Source organism: Diorhabda sublineata, chromosome 4 (genome assembly GCF_026230105.1).
Source record: "Diorhabda sublineata isolate icDioSubl1.1 chromosome 4, icDioSubl1.1, whole genome shotgun sequence".
In the NCBI taxonomy this organism is placed as follows: domain Eukaryota; kingdom Metazoa; phylum Arthropoda; class Insecta; order Coleoptera; family Chrysomelidae; genus Diorhabda; species Diorhabda sublineata.
In genome coordinates, this window is record NC_079477.1 from 23,524,706 (window position 1) to 23,543,349 (window position 18,644).

General features: G+C 32.6%; 1 protein-coding gene across 5 annotated transcripts in view; it reads left to right on the forward strand.

Moving 5' to 3' along the window:
* Nucleotides 1–18,644, forward strand: part of LOC130443408 (fasciclin-3) — a 256,423-nt gene that overhangs the window by 217,463 nt on the left and 20,316 nt on the right. The window lies entirely within an intron of this gene.

The window sequence follows — 18,644 nt, forward strand, 5'->3', positions numbered from 1 at the left end:
ATACGATCCTATTAGAGTCTCTAAACCTGTCGCAGTTATCAAATTCTCGATCCTATGTTTCTTTTAGGTTTTTTATTTTGTTTCCCGAAGTCTCTGTGAGTTTAGTTTTGCCCATCGGTCTTCTTTCTGGCACTATTATGGACGTACGATCCTATTAGAGTCTCTAAACATGTCGCAGCTATCAAATTCTCGATCCTATGTTTCTTTTAAGTTTTTTTTCTAGTTTCTAGAAGTCTCTGTGAGTTTAGTTTTGCCCATCGGTCTTCTTTCTGACACTATTATGGACATACGATCCTATTAGAGTCTCTAAACATGTCGCAGCTATCAAATTCTCGATCCTATGTTTCTTTTAGGTTTTTTATTTAGTTTCCCGAAGTCTCTGTGAGTTTAGTTTTGCCCATCGGTCTTCTTTCTGGCACTATTATGGACATATGATCCTATTAGAGTCTCTAAACATGTCGCAGCTGTTTGATTATCCATCGTATGTTTATTCTAGTTTGTTTATGTGGTTCCTCTAGTTCTGTATTAATTTTTTTTCTCATGTAGTATTTTTCTAATCTGTCTAACATATCCACATCTGTTTTTTTCAATATCTTTAGCTCCCACACGATATATCTCTCTTTTGGTTTCCCGTACTATGGCTATAGTATTTTTCAGCTCTAATTCTTCTCCTGTTACTACTTTTAGATAAACAAAATTGGAAAACTTCTCCAACATATTGTTTGTTCATTTCTTGTTGACGTGATGGATAAATCTTTGCCGTCTTATGTATATTCCTGGTAACTTTTTAATTTGTATTCTTTGGATTTATCCTTGTTTCTAACTATCCCTTCTTCCAACTATTTTTATATATCTTTTGCAACTTTCTAATAAAATTTTGAGCGCTCTAGAGAGGATAGAAATGATTTTTATGCATCGTGTTTGGAGGTGAAAATTGACTGGTAAAACAGATAAATTATTGCAATCTAAAAATGTGTGGAAATAGATCGGGCTTACAAGAAAAAAATCACATTCCATGATAACACAGCTCAAAAAACCATTGCGAAAATCAGAATTTATGTCAACTATCGTCAAATTTGTTTTACTTTAATTCTTATTGTTCTTTGCGAACGACTAAACTCATTTAACAACTATGAATATTGATGAAAAAAGGATTAATTGAAATAAATACCAGGATGATGAGCCTGGGAGAAAAATGGCATTTGTTTCGTCCAGCAGGGTAATGATGATGATAATTTCAATGGAAAAGAACTCAAGAAACAATTTTATTAAGTGTAGGTAATGAATCGTGAGTAAATACAGACATTTACAAAAGGTAAACAATTATTTATTTACATCGGTCAATATACCTACTTTTCCAGCCTTAGGGCTACATGTTTCCATACGAATGTAGCTAGTACGAGTTTCTCCGTTACATATAGAAGGAAAGAAGAAGAAAAAATAAGAATTTATCCAATAGGAAATGCAATTTACCAGCGAACCGGCTGCTCTCGGCACTTTCCGATGAACAAAAAATGTACATCCGAGATACATCAATGAGGCGACGCTGTGACAGCCAACCGCATCAGAAAATATTGAAAATAGGATGCATTTCTGGATGACGACTACCGAAAAAAAAATTTTTTCGATAGACAATTCTATTTATAAAACATTTTCTTACTTATATCAACAAATTATACAATCGAAATCATCTGTATTACTAACATGTTAATGTGTGAATATGTATTACGCAGAAAAATCCAGAAAACGATATTAAGAGAAATTTAATATAATAATCATCACGGTATACAGGGTGTCCCACGACGAGTTAAAACTATCTGTATATATGACAAAGTAAAATCATGAAAATTTCTACGTTTGGGTTGTCGGATACGATCTTTTTAACTAAAATATTGTCAAAGATGACCGATTTCCGGTTCTATCAAAAGTCTAAAAACTGTTTTCAAAAAATGCATTTTTGAGTTATTAATTTTTTTGTAAAGTCTCTTGCAGTCTCTTATAAATAATTTTTTTACGAGGATACCCTTAAGGATATGAAAATGGTTTCTGTTCAGTTGTTTTTAGCAAGGTCAGAGGTATTTGAATCTATGTTGAAAAATTTTTCATTTTATACAGGGTGTGTATAAAAAGTGTTCAAATTTTAACTTGATAATTATCAAATTTCTTTATTTTTTTGAATAGAACCACCTGGTTTTCTCTATTTTAATGCATTCAGAGGTAAAAAATAAGGCACATTCATGTATTATTTTTTACCCCTAAGTGCATTAAAATAGAAAAAACCGAGTGGGTCTATTAAATTTGATCTTTATGAACTTTGAACACTTTTTATACACTCCTTGTAGAAAATGAAAAATTTTTTAACGTAGATTCAAATACATCTGATTTTGTTAAAAGCAACTGATCAGAAACCATTTTCATATATTTAAGGGCATCCTCGTAAAAACACAATTTATAAGGGTGCGTAACGGTCAAATTTTTTACAAAAAAAATGATAACTCAAAAAGTATGCATTTTTCGAAAAAAGTTTTCAGACAAAAGTATACTAAAATTGTACACAGATTTCAAAAAAGTATTCATATACAGGGTTTTCTATTTAAAATAACAAAGTTTCAGTCGACTTCGGGTATTTTGCCATATACAGATAGTTTTAACTCGTCGTGGGACACCCTATATAGACAGGACAGCTGTTGTTTTAGTATTTTAGCATATTTTAGCAAAATGTGGTGAAGTTCCCATCTCTTATTGCACTTCTACTGTCAATAAATCTTTCTCAAACTTGAGATCTAACAATTTTTATCAACTGATTAATATACTCTGTCCTTTCCCGAAGTGTCAGTGATATTCTTCGAGGATTAATCCATTTTATTATCCTTCCGAAACGAAAAAAAAATCGCTACTTACCTAATTAGCGTTTTACTAAGTCCGTTATAAATGTCCCTCATTCCGAGAATATTCTGGTGAGGAGTTTTGCGCTAGTCATTTCTTACCTCAAATTGACTTTTATTAACTATACGAAAGCAGTAAAAAGTCTCTTTTCAAATTACCCAATCTTTTTGCCGAGTCCTTTTTGATCTAAAATGGATATCCTTCTGAGAGACAAGTAGGAACATCCCAACGTCATTATTGAAGATGTATACCAGATGTTCGGTCCGAATTCCTCTTCAGAAAATCCGATCATTGATAATAAATGTTTGAAGTCTTGTATCGATTAGATTTTTGAAAATTAATAAGCTTTTTAATTAGGGAAATAGAGTTATTGTATGTGTATAAAAGAAAAAACAACATAATGAATTAAATATATTGATGATGAGTGGATTAAAGAATTAATAATAACAAGAATTTATAGGATTACTTCTGTACTAACAGCACGAACTGAAATTGCATCAAATCCCCTGGAAATGCAATAATTGCTGACATTTTAATTGAAATTCTGAAAAAATAAAAACTAACCACTCTCTATGTAGCTCGGCAGTTAATTTCAATTTAACAGCGTTGTGAAAATTCCAGCAAAAGTACAGTTTATGTTACATACTTCTCGCCGAATGTCGGCGACTGACATCATAAACAACAAAAAGAAAAAATGAGTTGCGAGACGACACATATTTGAAAGAATGAAATTTTTATTTTATCAGTATGAAGATTATTGTCAAAATAAACTGAAAACATACATCAAATCTTTTTCTAAAACAAGGATAATATTTGGAAAAATAAAAACAAATGAGATACTTGAAAAAACTTTTTATAAATACAGTTCTCGTAGAAAACATATTAAAAACCTCCCTTGAAAAGGGGCAGGAAGTAAAAGAAAAGAGATTATTTATTGAAATATAGAACCGAAATAGAGTGTGAAGAACCGTTATGGAGAATAATTATAAAAGCGCGTGGAGACTGATGAAAAAAGAAAAATAAACCATGGACTTTGAAGACCTGCAGTACTATAAATGTATGTCTTTCTTAGAGAAAATACTAACAATCCAGTTTATCATTAATTCCTTTATCTGCTACCAGTAATTCTAACTGTAAACTCCAAACACGTGCAGTATCCTGTTATCAGTAATAATAGTCATGGGATAGTGATGAATTAGTACCATATTTTCAAATTAAACTTTGATAAAAGCTACGAATACGCTGTTTTAGATGGAAAAATACGTAAAAATATTAATGAAAATTTAACCTGCGAAGCACATGAAGAGGCCGATACGAAAATAATTTTCCGTGTTTGTAAAATCGTACAAGATGTAAACATTTTAATTAGATGCTCGGACACAGACATTCTCATTATTTTCTTAGGAAACATGGAAAATGTATCAAGTTCATCGACAATATGGATGGAAGTTGGAACTGGAATCATCTAAGGATGATCATTGTCAGTAAAATGTATGAAAAATTGGGAAATTCTGTTTGAAATGCTCTTGCAGGACTGCAGGCTTTGACCGGATGTGATTTTAACCCGACTTTTTACAAGAAAGGTAAAAAAAAGCAGCAATTCTTAATAGCGAGCTTAATTGTAAATATTTGGCGCAATGCTCACCGTCAAATTCCAACGGAGCTATCTCCTACTGACTATGGCTGGAAATGAATTTATTTATTTTTCCGATTGCCAGTCTGAAACATCTGAGCTTGACGTGTCAGTTCACGATAGTGAAATTAATATATGGAAGCTTCAGATGATGAATTATGTGATGATAATTTATAGCTTTATATAATTTTGAATTCTTCGTAAAATAAATAAATATATGACTTACAAATGTTTAATAAGTTCTTATCTGCGTTTATTAAGTTCACTGTTGTATTCGAATTTTCTTTCTCAGATTTTTAGGCACAACTGCGACACGGAAGTGCCTTAATAAAATAAATGTCGTACTTAAAATGATTATGATTGTGTTATTGTATTTTAACTTAATTATAAATAAAAGACGAGTTGCCGCGTGTAATATCTATAGAGAACGAAAAAATTTAATTTCTTATTAACAGACTGACGGGCGTTGTTCTACGGAATGGTTAACTGACCATTTTATTTGTTAATAATATAGTTAATAGTAGTTATAAAAAAATTTCACGCTTAATAAACGAATTTAAACCTTATAAACCTAGGACTTTGACTGACTACCATAATTTTGATTTACATAAAAGAAAACAAAAGTTTCAGCTTTGAGAAATTGATTTTATTATCTCAGTGGTCACAACCGCGCACCTGAGGCACCTGTTCTAATATCCCCTTGACTGACCGCAGCATTTTAATGTACATTATGAATATAATCACCTGAGAAAAAACCAGGCTTAATAAATTCAGTGACTTTTTTTGCTCTGCCTCTTGGACTATAACCAATATCCACTTATTTCAAACATCCTCCATTCCTAGCTCATTCGCTCCACCTTGGATAAGGCAAAAACAAGAGATTGTTACATCTCTAAATATGTTCTATAAGCATCATTCTTGTTTACGTCTAACTTCTATAGTATGAAGAATATTCATGTCTGAATTGTTTTACTTGAAAATGAACCTTCCACAGTAATTGAAAACATATTCAAAATGAGCTTATAAAACGTTCCATAGACGACCAATGGGTAAATCAAGCAACAATACTAAACAACATGAGTTTGAGCAGTCTATTGACTCCAAAAACTTACTTCCTTTGAGCTAAACAAGTACAGTAGTTGTACATGTTGGGCATACTTAACTTACCTATTAGCAGTTTATGACTAGTCCAAATGTCATCCAACGCCATAACTACCAACTAGAAAATTCAAAATTTTAGATATTTCAAAACAGTTACCATGACATGAATTGAGTGTTCCATAAGTAGTAGCTTTGAAAGCATCATCATATATAACCAAAAAATGTTGCTATATTGTTTGCTAGTGGAGATTTACCGAATTTGAACAACAATTTCTGAACTCGCCGTTACCAAATCGTCCAACATCGTGTATACGAGATATTCTTAACAAAGGGCTCTGTTACCGACGCGCCACATTTTAGACTACCGGTATCTGTAACAATTAACGAAAATATGAAGACAGTGGCAGTCGAAACAATCTGCAGTGGGGCTATATATCAAATATCTGATGCTGAAACGCATCGAGTTTACCGTTCGCGTCTCCTCCACGTATTTCATGAGCTCATCTGCTCTCGTAATATAAAGTTCTTAGCGTTAGACATTCTTGAAGAGGTTTTTGATAGTATACAGATAAACAAACCGTATTATAATTGAATTCCTAAGGTAAGAAGATGGTCTAAAAATGAAGCTCCACAAACAATAGAATCCTAACCATTAAAGAAGAATTAAACTTACATGGGGGGTGTGTGTAGGCAGGTATCCATGCGTACATGGACAACATCAAGAAAATCGAAAAATTGGAGTATCGAACCAGCATCTGTATTTAAAAGACTTAAGAGGTAAGCAGATTTACGAAGATATGCTTAATATCTTTGGTGATGAATGTCCTTCGTATGCGACCGTGAAAAATTGGACTGCAAGCTTCAAAAGAGGTAAATTTTCCATTCCAAGACGATGACCGATTAGGAAGGCCAGTTTCTGTGTCAGTTCTATGCAGTTCAGACCGTAGAATTGGGCTAAAACGGATATCTGAAGCACTGAATATTTCATACGAACGTGTTCATCATATAGTTCACGTCAATTTGGATATGAGAGAAATTGCTGCAAAATGGATCCCCAAATGTTTGAATGTTGACCAAAAGCGTGCAAGGGTAGAAGCATCGCGTTCGATCTGTGCTCGATTTGAAAACGATGTAGACTTTTAAACCGAATTGATACTATGGATGAGACTTGGGTACATTTCTACGATCCAGAAACAAAGCAACAATTGAGGGAATGGCGATACTCTGGTTCTCCAATACCTAAGTTTCGTGTCCAAAAACCTGCTGGAAAAATTCTTACTTCAGTTTTTTGGGATTGCCATAGAGTAATCATGATTGATTTTTTGGATAATGGTAGAATAATAACTGGAGATTACTATTCGATATTACTGACCACTCTACTGGAAAAAATTAAAGAAAATAGACACGGGAAGCTATCCAAAGGTGTTTTGTTTTTGCAGGACAACACCCATGCACACAAATCTCATGCTGCCATGCAAAAAATTTGTGATTTAGGGTTTGAATTACTAGAACACCCCTACTTATTCACCAGATTTGACTCCGTCCTACTATCATCTCTTTCCTTAGCTAAAAAAAGGTTTAGAATGTCGTAAATTTTCTTCCAACGAGGAGGTAATAAAAGCCGTGGAGGTCTGGTTTGCAGAGCAAGAAAAAACATTTTCTTGAAAGGTCTAGAAACGTTGCAGGTTCGCTGTAATAAATATATCCAATTAAAAGGAGAATATGTTGAGGAAGAAAATATTTTGACATTGAAATTTTGTTTGGTTCTATAGTAGGCTAAGAATTTCTCAATATATTTTCGTAATATGTTGAATAAAAAATTTAATGAGAATTTAAAGACAAATTTAATTTAAAAAGCATTGTAAAATTAAAGTGTGTATAATTGATACAATTCGTCTTCAAGAATTATTTAAATAATGGAAGCCCATAATGAAAAAGTAGTAAAAGTATTAAAGTTGAAATTTTACGACAGCAATAATGAAGAAACGATAATTTAAAAAAAACTGTAAAACAAGAATTGATCAAAAATGTTATGATTAAAGTGATGTACGAAATTCATAAAACCTACATTTTCAAAAAGGATTCATATATCAAAAAGTTCAAAGTGATAATAATAAAACTTCAAAGTCCAAGTTAAGAAACCATTTTTTTTCAATTATTTATTACAGAGAAATTATCTAAGTAGAGGTCAAATAAGAAAAAAAAGTTTCACCTGGAAATGCAATAGAAGAAGAATTAGAAACTCTTCGCTGACAGCTTCACATGCTTCGCAGAACCTGCATTTGATCAATATGGGCATCAATTTGAACAATTAAAGTAACCCTTCTTCGAATCCCTTTTGTAATTGCATTTTGACGCTGAATTTTTATTTCTTAATGCATATTTTTCGTCGACCTCCGTATATAAACGTTCCGCCTTTTTATTTGAATGACTTTTCTTTGTACTAGATTTTTGTTATTGAAATTTCAATACCTTTTATGTCCTCTACGTGCTTTTATGACCGCAATCAACCGTCTTCCTTGCTCGGAATAACATCATTAATATCGTCCCAAATCTTTATTAGGGCACCTGCCAATTACAGCAGATTTTCCACAGCGGAGACTGAATAATACTTCACGTTCACCCTTATATATAACAAAAAAAGAAGTAAATGTGAAGGATATGTGAATATATATATATATATATATATATATATATATATATATATATATATATATATATATATATATATAAGTGCAGTTTATACCTTATTTTGTTACTTGAAATTATAGTTATATTAAGAGAATACAATTTTCCTTACAAACTATGGAAACTCTCGTAAATCATAAAACGAACCATTCGTTTGAGTACAAAGAGGATTGGAAGTTATTCGTACCCTTTTGTCCATTACATTTGACAGTTTTACAACCCCAAGCACGTTTTTCGATACATAACTTCCTGCAGACAAAATGTATCCTTGCACTATGTAAACAATAAAATTTATCCATTATTCATGTTTATTATATGGATTAGAGCGACGCTAGAGTGGGTGAGTTGTTATAAACTTCGTGCATATAGACTACGCTTTGTCTTTGGATTAACTAGATTGAATGTTGCAATAGAAATAAACTTTCGATACATAGGGAAATGAAACAGGTTTTTCCATACGATCTAAACGTCTTCAATAATAATATTAATCGTTCACAAACCAGCAGAAAGTTTTTAATTTGAAGTAATAGTTAGTTTTAAAAGAATAGTAAATAAAAATATGAACAATTGAGTCATAAATAGAAGCCTGAAGTTAAATTATGAATTTGAAAAGTTCAACAGGAATGTAGGCACAAGGCTCGGTGTAGTTCTACTGTTTCTATCCATCTATTTTCTTTTCATGGCTACTTTACATCTGTTCTCTATCCCTATTCATTCAAAATCTTCTTTACATACTTCTAGCTCCTTCTCTGCGTAATTTGTGATATCCTTTGATCTTAACAGTCCTTCTAGGACTCCCTCTCTCTACTCCTTCGAAAATCCTCCTTAGTGCCTTCCCTTCCCTTATATTTTCTTCTTTTTTGTTCATGGTCCAACAATCTATGTCATACGCACCGTTGTTTGTCTAACTGTCTTGTAAATGCGTAATTTGACGACTCTTGAGATATCCTTTGATCTTAACAGTCCTCCTAGGGCTCTCACTCACTAATCTTCTGGTGATTTCACTGGTTTCATCTCCTTCGTTTGTCACTACCGCTCCCAGATGTTTGAACTCCTGGACTTTATCACATGTCGTCACTTTCAATTGGTTGAAGTTATTCAGATCCGTTCCTATCTTCATAAAATTGGTTTCTTGTTCATTTATGCAGGTTCATATTCTTTTGCTTCCTCTCCAAGATCTTTATTCTGTCTACTTGAGTAGAACATCATCTGCGTAGGCAAGGATTTATATCTTGTTATATACTGAACGAGTTTCGCACGTATAGGAGATGGAGTTCGTACATTTGACATGATAGCTGTCAGCAATTCCCAAATTAGATACTTGGTAGTTCAAGAAGACTAAATCCAAATATTTTTATTACGAAATTTTTCTTTGTTAGGTCAGGTACTTCTGGGAGCATCCTCGTAACATTTGAAGTTGTTGAAAAAGTATAAATTAACTATAAAATTAGTAATATCATACGTCTTTTAAATTAGAAGTGGTTCAATGTTTTTTCTCTATAAACGACTTTTGAAATTCAAATGTTTCAATTTTTCAATACAAAAAGTAAAATACTTGATAGAGCAAACAAAAAAAAAACTTTTAGTAGCTACTTTCGGATTCTAATTAAAGCCCCCAAATTCGAATTTACATAAAAACGAATAGTTTTACGACTTTGGATTAGTTTCGAAATCGTTGCTTGTCGACTTTAATTTTAGTTAAATGGAGTGAATTAATGAAACCGGCGAATACTTTTAGAAAAAAGTTGATTACATAAAATTGATTTTTTTAAAATCATTACTGTAATGTTTTCATATAATGGAATCAAAATATTTATTGTTAAAAAATCTGAACTAATTTTCTACACAGCTTTCAAAATTTTGTAGGCACACTGTGAAAGCATCGACAAGTTTTTCTATACCCTCTTCATATTTTACAGAAAAATTCCGGTTTATATTTAAAGAACCCTCGTAATGCATATTATATATCGCACTTTCGCTCTAATAGTGTCACAAGTCAAAAAATCACTTTTTTAGTACTATTAGTGGTAGAAATTTGAGGAATCGTATATTAAATAATGTCATGTGAATAAATACTAGTGCGGTAACTTAAAAGAACCCTCGTAATGCATATTATATATCGCACTTTCGCTCTAATAGTGTCACAAGTCAAAAAATCACTTTTTTAGTACTATTAGTGGTAGAAATTTGAAAAATCGTATATTAAATAATGTCATGTGAATAAATACTAGTGCGGTAACTTAAAAGAACCCTCGTAATGCATATTATATATCGCACTTTCGCTCTAATAGTGTCACAAGTCAAAAAATCACTTTTTTAGTACTATTAGTGGTAGAAATTTGAGGAATCGTATATTAAATAATGTCATGTGAATAAATACTAGTGCGGTAACTTAAAAGAACCCTCGTAATGCATATTATATATCGCACTTTCGCTCTAATAGTGTCACAAGTCAAAAAATCACTTTTTTAGTACTATTACTGGTAGAAATTTGAAAAATCGTATATTAAATAATGTCATGTGAATAAATACTAGTGCGGTAACTTAAAAGAACCCTCGTAATGCATATTATATATCGCACTTTCGCTCTAATAGTGTCACAAGTCAAAAAATCACTTTTTTAGTACTATTACTGGTATAAATTTGAAGAATCGTATATTAAATAATGTCATGTGAATAAATACTAGTGCGGTAACTTAAAAGAACCCTCGTAATGCATATTATATATCGCACTTTCGCTCTAATAGTGTCACAAGTCAAAAAATCACTTTTTTAGTACTATTACTGGTATAAATTTGAAGAATCGTATATTAAATAATGTCATGTGAATAAATACTAGTGCGGTAACTTAAAAGAACCCTCGTAATGCATATTATATATCGCACTTTCGCTCTAATAGTGTCACAAGTCAAAAAATCACTTTTTTAGTACTATTACTGGTATAAATTTGAAGAATCGTATATTAAATAATGTCATGTGAATAAATACTAGTGCGGTAACTTAAAAGAACCCTCGTAATGCATATTATATATCGCACTTTCGCTCTAATAGTGTCACAAGTCAAAAAATCACTTTTTTAGTACTATTACTGGTATAAATTTGAAGAATCGTATATTAAATAATGTCATGTGAATAAATACTAGTGCGGTAACTTAAAAGAACCCTCGTAATGCATATTATATATCGCACTTTCGCTCTAATAGTGTCACAAGTCAAAAAATCACTTTTTTAGTACTATTACTGGTATAAATTTGAAGAATCGTATATTAAATAATGTCATGTGAATAAATACTAGTGCGGTAACTTAAAAGAACCCTCGTAATGCATATTATATATCGCACTTTCGCTCTAATAGTGTCACAAGTCAAAAAATCACTTTTTTAGTACTATTACTGGTAGAAATTTGAAAAATCGTATATTAAATAATGTCATATGAATAATTCAAGTCAAAAATTTCTTTTATTGTATTATTAGTGATAAGAAACTGAAAAATCTTACCGTAAATAATGTTAAGTGAATAGTTACTAGTGCGGTAACTTTGTAGGTTTGTGAATTATCTTTCGAAAAGTGAAAAGTTAATTTCAACCGCTTATTATGCGATAGTTTTTTGTTTTTTCGACTTATGACACTATTTACGAGAGGTGTGATATCAACTTAAGCGATACTGGGCATTATATAATTTTCATTTCGCCACAAAAATTAATCAATTACCAAAGTATAATTAAATTTGTTCGTCATGATATTCGTCGGTTGCTAAAGCCCTCGGGATATAAATATTGTTGCCGTTATAGGCTCGGCCTCCATTTAATTATGTTTATATCTACGATGTTAAATAAACCGATGTTTGTACTATGTTTATCGATCTAAATGAAAAAAAAAACACACTACGAGAAAAGTTTAATTAGTATGCATTAAGCAATATTTGACATCTAATTTGAAATTAGCATTGTTTCATACTACTTCATTTTCTATTTCATATGTATATTATGCAATGAATGCTGTCTTCTTCTGGTCCCTTCTTACTATCCCCTTTTCCTCCGGCAATCAACTGCAAAAGACGATAATAATTATGTCTTGGTATGTGGCATAAAAATTCCAGTTTTCATAATTTTCTCTCTGCATAACTTCCATGTTAGTGATGTACTCCGTCCAGGATATTTTCAAAATACGTCGATATATCCACATTTCGAAAGATTTCTATCTTTTTGAAGAAGCTTCGGTTGTGGTTTAAGCCTCTACACCACAGAACAAAATTCAATTGTAGAGAAACATCTTTGCTGGTATACAGTTTCTTCATGCAGGTTTTTCTTACCAAGCCAATTTTCAATCTGGACTGCAATCTTCATTAGATATTTGGTAAGTGTTTACAATCTATCTAAGAGAATATATCTAGTTATTCTAGAGACAAATACCTCTTTCAACGAACCCTGGGTCTGTACCAAAAAGAGCTTTCGACTTTCCTGTCGATAAACATTTTTTAAAAGTTTAATTTTTGCTTTTTATATCACCTTTTGCTTATCAGCAAAAAACTGAACCAGGTGCGATTGAGAGTCATCGTAATTTTTTAATGTTTGAACATACAAACTCCGAAATAAATGGTAATCAGATAGTGCTAGATCAGGTCTGTATGGGGTATGTGGCATCACTTCCCAGCCTAGCTCCAATAGTTTCCAACGAGTTGCTAAAGATGTATCATGGTGGAACACTAAACCTTTCCAATTTCACAATTTTAGCCGTGTTTCGTTGATTCTTTTATCCAGTTTCATTAATTATAAACAGTAAACATCAGAATTGATCGTTTGGTTTCTTGAAAGCAGTTCAAAAACACAACATCTTCGAGAGATAAATCACCAGAACGGAATGTGATCAGTATCACGTGACAAACGGTAAAGTACAGCACTAACATAAGTTTTTCAAAAAATAAAACAAGGCTCTAGATCAGAAGTTATATTTGTGGGATACAGCTAGATTAGGTAATGTTTTATTAGATTGACCACGGATATTTGAAAAAAAAATTGTTTGGTTTAATTCAATAATGTAATGGAGAGAATCGAGGTCAATTAATCGCGAGCAACTCGTGATATTATGAACGACATTCTATATAAATAATGAATCGCACATCAAACCATTTCAACATCATAAAACGTGCTACAATGTGGAAATAATTAAACATTCAAAATTGAAATTATTTCGTCGAAATTTGACAGGCGCTATATTACAGCCTTGCATTTTGATTTGATTAATATAACGTTTTAAATCATTTTCCATGTAATTGGAATGAACCGTAGTTTAGAGAATTCCTTATAGTCTCGAATTTAGAAGGAAATTGAATGTGTAAATGGAGAAAATCGAGATTGAAATAATAAATACCTTGAGAGACTTGAGAGTTTCTGATTCGTACTAAGATTATAATTACTTCTAATAAGATAATGTTGTTTTCAAATCATATATTTCGAAATAGAACTACCTATTTGAGAAGTAAACATATATAATATACAGGATGTCTCGTAATATAAGTTGAAAATCCCCCTAGCTTGATATCTTTTCTAATCTAAATTTTTTTAGGCAGGCTGGCCATATGTCCCGGTTTGGCCGGGACAGTCCCGTTTTAGACCACTTTTTTGGCCGTCCCGTCGGTTTCCGAAAATAATCTACAATGTCCCGGTTTCAATGAAATAATGCTAATAATAAATATTTTTACAAATCTAAGTAATAACTTACTTATCAACAGTTTCATCGTATCTCATAAAAGCTTACAGCAATTGGAATACAGTCAGTACAGTATTAAAAAGTGTACAAGTATTCATAGTTTCTGTGCTGCTTCGGGCATATTTGCGTGCAGCGACTGTACTTCGCCAAGAGCAGAGCTTTTCTTGCTGACTGTACCGCCGCGGCTGCGCAAGTCGGTGACAGCCGCCATTGCCAGTCAAGAGTTCTCGCTACTCACCAGCAGTCGCCAGTCTGGTCTGATGTATTAACACTGTGTGTACAAGTACAGTCGTATACGTGTGCTCGGTTTTGTGAACTTCGTCTGTGTAAACTTGTGATTTGTAAGTGTCATATAGTAATGTGAATAATGTCTCTCTCAAAACAGCAAAAACGGTTATGTGTTTTCAATGACGATTTGGAGAGAGAATTTAAGTTTATTAAAACTGACATTTCTACTACTGACAGATCAAAAGTAGTGTGCAAAACCTGTGGTGTCCATTTTTCTGTCGCTCATGGAAGAAGAAATGATATTATTCAACATACAAAAACGAAAAAACATAAAGATGCTGAGAAAGCTGCCAGCAGTTCTTCTACTTTGCAACATTTTATATTGAAAAAGGACACCGATGATAAAATTTCTGCACAAGAAGGCATGTTTGATTATCATGCAGTTGTTCATGGACACAGTTTTAGGTCAAATGACTGTCTTTCCAAACGGATTAAAAAGCTTTATGAGCCAATAGATTCATCCGGAAAGACCAAAAGTGAGGGAATCGTGTGTAATATCTTGGCGCCGTTATCCATTGATGAAGTGGACCAAGAGATGAGTTCTTGTGGGTCTGTTTCTCTCAGCATAGACGCCTCAAACAAAAAAGCAGAAAAATGTTTTCCTGTACTTGTTCGTTATTTTTTGCCATTATCTGGAGTCCACGTTAAAATTATTTCATTTTCGTCACTGCCTAATGAACCCAGAGCAAAATGCTTGAGGAACTAGTGAAGAAAAAAAATCTCATTGAAAAATTGGTGGCTATGTGTGCTGATAACAATAATACAAATTTTGGCAGGGCCACTAGAAAAGGGAAGAATAATGTGTGGCGACACCTTCAACAAAGTCTAGGGAAAGAGATAATCGGAGTAGGGTGCGGTGCCCATATAGTCCACAACTGCATTCAAACAGCTGTAGACACTCTGCCGTTTGATATTGAATGCTTCACCGTTAAAGTGTATAAATACTTTCACATTTATACCGTTAGAACAGAAGAGCTGAAAGAATTTTGTCAGTTTGTTGGAGTGGAATACTCAAAGTTACTAGAGCATGGAAACACTCGTTTTCTGTCCCTTGGCCCAGCTATTACACGTATTCTGAAGATATTTGAAGGCCTGAAGTCCTACTATCTCTCCCAGGACAAATGTCCATACTTTATAAGTCAGGTTTTTGAAAATCCATGTTTTAAGCCATGGCTGATGTTTGTGACATCCCTGATTTCAACTTTCGAAGAAACCATTTTGAAGATAGAGAAAGATAATATCTCAGCTACTGAAGTTGCTTGGCGCATAAGCTCACTCAAAAGTGTGATGAAATCTAGAGAGGAAGAGGAATTTATTCCAACTAATGTGATAACACTAATATTAGACTTAGAGAAGGAAGAAGAACTGAATGTCCAAGACTTTAAAACAACTGTGAGAAAGTTTTACAAAACATGTGTTGACTACTTAGACAAATGGGAATCGAGCTTCGGTGGCGTACAAAACTTGCAGTGAATTTTACTAAAAACAGTTCCGTCATGGAGTAATATCCATACCAGCCTGTCTAATCTAGATGCTAAGCAGATAAAGGATAAAGCTGAAGAAACTAAACTCTTTGATCAGTGGCAGTGTGTAAAAGAGATTGTGTCTGAAGACATAAAGGAATGGAACAGAGTGGACAAAACAAAGGCTAAAACTCCTGTTGACGAGAGATGGAAGCAAATATTTTCAAAGCTTAATAGTGAGGACATTGCATATGATGCTATTTTGACAGTAGTTGAATTTGCAATGTGTTTGCCAGGAACCAGTGCTCCCGTAGAAAAAGTTTTTTCTATTATGAACAATTTGTGGACATCTGAAAAATCACGTCTTGATGTTATGACAATGAGTTCAATGTTGAGGGTTCGAGTAAATTTTAAATACACTTGTGACAAGTTTTACGAGATGCTTTTGAAAAACAAAAATGTATTGAGACAGATAAGTTCTTCCAAAAAGTACTTTTGGTATGATAAAGATAAAGCTGATGAGCAGGCTGAACCCTCAAACAGTCTAGGGGGTCCAACAGACAAACAAAGTTTTTAACTCAACAGACTTTCCATGTGTAGCCAAAGTTACAAATATTACTAAATAATTAAATGCAAACTATAAGTTTTATCTACAGTGGGAACAATAAATTGGAAGAAAATAAATAACTTTAGTTTTGATTCAACAACAAACTCAACCCATTCCCAAAAAGTCTATATAATAGCCTCCGCCAAATATTTTAATGTATGAAATTTGTTTTTTGGAATAAGTTACAGACTGAGAAATATTTATATTGCTTTTTACTTTGTTTGTACAAATAAGAATCAAAGATCAACGAAGGTATTAGGTAGGTGACTGCATTTAGGGTGGTACCGGTTTACCTTATAGGTTTTCGGACTACACGGTCCAGGCTAGGCCTATTTTTGCGTTCCATATTCTTTTCACTGGTCTTGAATCTTTCATTCTTTGTAATTGATTCTTCTCTCCTCCATAGCTGATAACATTTCAGCAGATTTTCCATTTTTTAATCATTTGATTCTTTCTGTAACTTCTTCGTTTTCGTCGTGGTCCTCTTCGTCACTTATGTTATTAATTTCTTTATTTTGTTTATTATTATTTAGTGATTTCAATAGTCATCAATGACATCTGTTTATTATTTTCGTTTTATCTATTAAAATTTTATATTGTCACTTTTCGATTTGTTAATTCATTCTCTTTGCTTCGGCTACCATATATTTTGTATGTCTATGTTCTTTATTGAACTGCTTGTTACATATCGCTTCTATGTGCCTTTCTGGTGCCATTTTAAACTCTTGAGTGGTACTATAAATTCTCTTTTAGCTATAATAAAGAAGTAAAAAAGACTAAAAGCTTCCGGTTTGCGTGACTTTAGTACATTTGAATAGCCCTCGTATATTTCGCACGTTAGTAAATTAGTCTTCTATTTCTAGAAATACCAATAATATCTAGTATAAATAAATAATAATAAGTTCAATTTCTTATTATCATCAAGATCTTTTTCTGCTTTGGAATCCATATAGTTTTCTTTCAGTTTATATACAATATTCTACATCAAATAGGAAATTTTCTCGGCTTTCCAATTGTTTAAATTCAAATCACGCTACCAATTTCCGACACACAAAAAAAATAAGGGAAAACAATGATATTAGTCCCTAATCATCAAGGTTTTCCTACAGTAAAAATAAATATTTAATAAAAAGAAAAGAAATATATTTAACATAATCTTCAATAATATGGTTCTATATTAAATTTATAAATATTTTTTCAAAGTCAATGCTGTACACAAATAAAACAAGAAAAGATCAATCAAAATAATGGACTGAAAAGGGAAGACCTGGTTTCAAAAAAGGCATATCTAGGCAAGGTCGTGGCGACGATTTTTTATGATGCACGTGGGATAATTTTCATTGACTATCTTGAAAAAGGAAAAATTAACAACGACGAATATTATTCGAACTTATTACAACGATTGACTGAAGAAATCAAGCAAAAACGTCCGCATTTGGCTAAGAAGAAAGTATTTCATCAAGACAACGCTCCAGCTCACAGATCCGCTACTGCAATGGCCAAGATAAATGAATTAATACTTCATGCACCCTATTCGCCAGATTTAGTCCTCTCGTATTATTTTCTGTTCCCAGGCTTGATAAAATGGCTCGGCAGTTAATGGCCTGAAGATTCTTATAAAAATATTGTTTTCCAAAATTGTTGTGTTATCTCTGTTGAACCAGGTACTTTTGGGACAATTTTCTACTACGAGGCGCATTCAAAACGTAAATTCATCACCACTAGAATTGAGACTTCCTCTATCGTAGAAACTTAAGACCTGTGACAAAAGTATTCAGCTCTTCGACGTTGCCAAAACATTCGCCGAAGTACAGTGATTTATCTAGGTTACAAAATGATCGCTTGGTACAAGATCGATGTTCAAATTCCAAACCAAAACAGCAGCTATACAAACAATGCTAATATTGACTTAGTTTAATTCAAACTGCAAATCATCGAGAAACTTGTATAAAAAGTACTGTGCTCAAAATAATTAAATCATAATAATAAATTGTAAATTGAATTGTGAATTAATGTGACGACTCTGTTGAATGGATCTATTTGATGACTTACAGAAAGGATAAAGTCATTTTCCCAATGAATTATCTCGGACCTTATCTTTGGAGTGTAGATAGGGTCTGAATGTAGTGTATTCAGTCGACCTTCATAATGACATCAGTAGTACAGCGTCTACGGAACGGGTTAATGACTGTTACTAATTTAATATTGTCTAAATTTCGGCTTTTTATGAGTTCATTTCCAAAACATGTGATGATTATTACCAACGCTA